Raw genomic sequence first — 2,463 nt, forward strand, 5'->3', positions numbered from 1 at the left:
TTCAGCCATGACTTTCTTGTTGGATAAAATAACGTAAAAAGGTTTTAAAATAGAAAGAACGGAAGGTCGTCGTCGTCTACTTAACAGTTTAGGCCTTGCTGACCTATCCTTCAAACCACCTCTTTTTCGGGCATCTAGTAAAAACCAAGAGGAAGACGATCAGTGGTCTTCCTCTTGGTTTTTACTGCAGTGCCAAATTTGGTATTCTATCATCCTGCATTCTCTGCACCACCAACTTAAGTCCCGAACATCTCTCAATATCGTCTTTGACAACCCTCAACATAGTTCCAGACATTTTTCAATATCGTCCTTGATATACGATAACATCGCCCTACCAATCTCAAATAACCTCAATATCATTCTTAACACCCTTCAACATTGTACTTAACATCTTCTGTATTGTTCCTGGCACACATCAACATCATCTTAAATATCTCCCAATATCGTCTCTGATAAACTTCAATATCCTCACAGAGACCCTCGAATTTGATTTAATTGTAAAAGTAAAAGAAATGCAACATTGATTGATAACGTTAATGTACTTTACATAACAAATAAAGTCAAGATTGAGAGAAGCTTTCCAAAGAATTTCCATAGAATTTACATATAATTTTCAAGAATTTTCTTGGACATCCAGGACTTAGATATTTGTAGGTACATCTACCTAATTTAATTTTCAGTATTCCAAAGAATTTCTATTGATTTATAAATATATAATTTTTAATGATTCTAAGGGATTCTCAACGATTTTAGTCATTCATAATACGATTTCTAAAAATATTTACAAATTTCAAACGATATTCAGACAATTTATAAATATTTGTTTAGCATTTTTAAGTATTTCCAGAGATATCGAATGAGATTTTTGATTATCAATGAATTACTAACGTGATTTACGAACTTTCATGATTTTTAAGATCATTTTTTAAGATTATTTATAGATTTGTAACTATTTCATGAATATTTAAACATGTTCTGCAATTTGGAACAATTTTCAAGAACCAGGGACTTCTAAGAATTGTATTCATAAATGACAAGACATTGTGATTTTATCACTTTCGCCACCAGAGTTGCAAGAAACTGCTGAAACTATAGATTAGCGATTTTGGACCAAGAAACTAAGTCAAACAACGTATATAGTTCTTGTAACGATGTAACGATATTTGAAACAAATTCTTCAATTGGCTAAATTCTGATTATGGTGTAAGCTTTTAAACAAATTCCTTTAATCCGTCATAATCTGGCGTGTTAGGTCTAAGATTGGGAGTCTTATTCTACATATTCCTAATAATAATTTTAAAGGAATAAAGGAAGCATCACAATTTTTAAGTTATTGTAAGCCGCACCACGCAATAATTTAAATTTGGTACGGCCACTTTAATAGTGCAGGGGTGCAAATGGTTGATAAAAGGACCTCAGGGACAGTCTAGGGTACCGATCTGTAGGTTGTATCAAAACCCTAAGAAATGCCCATAGTGCATCCAGAACACATGAACAAATTGTTCCTCCACATTCACGTCGTGCACCCTGGGTAATGCTAACTGAGGAGGGTGAGGGTGAGTTTCCGGCGCCTTAAAACCGGAACAAACTCCTACAGAAGAGTCTTTGGTCCTCCAACCTTTAGAGAAAAGCATGGGAAGTTAGGACGGATAGCAAGGAAACGACTTAGGCAACGGTATATGGACTTTGATTTGGGATCGTGAAATGTTAGGACACTTCTTCGACCTGGAGCACAATATTTGAATCATCAGGTAGAAGAGAATATTTGGTCCAAAGCAAGAAGACGGGGAATGGAGATTCAGGTACAATCGCGAATTGTACGAAATGTATAAAGAGATATATCAGTTTTCGTCAGAATACAAAGACTCCGTTGGGCTGATCACGTCCAAATGGAGAGAATGAGAACGCCTAAAAGAGTATTCGAATCTAAAATAGACCAACGCAAGCCAGCGGGAAGATCCAGAAAGAGATGGCAGAATGGAACAACAGGAACTGGAAGAGAGCGGATATGGATAGGCTTGGCTTTGTCAACATTTAACAAAGTTTTGACTAAGAATTTGACGATGATGCAGAATGTGGCCAAATGATGCGTGATTTGTTGTCTGACATAAAGAGTAGAAAAAATCGATGTAGAAAAGTTAATAAATTGGCAAATTTAGAGCTTATAATTTTTCACATAGATTTTTCACGGTAGTTAAATGCGATTCTTTTCCGTTTTTAACACCTGAAAGTTTTATGTTTTATAAGTACTACCCATAATAAAAAAATTAATGATACTTAATTTTTTACATAAAACTACAGACCATATGTCAACGTTAATATTTTTTTTATATACTTTTATATTATACCTATTACAAAAAGTGAAGTACAATACTTTCCTTCATTGTGTAGACATGGAGAAAGTTGTCATTATAATATATAAAAACCTTACGTAATTGTTATCACCATCATTTAATAAAAAAA

The sequence above is a fragment of the Onthophagus taurus genome, chromosome 1 (assembly GCF_036711975.1).
Source record: "Onthophagus taurus isolate NC chromosome 1, IU_Otau_3.0, whole genome shotgun sequence".
NCBI lineage: Eukaryota > Metazoa > Arthropoda > Insecta > Coleoptera > Scarabaeidae > Onthophagus > Onthophagus taurus.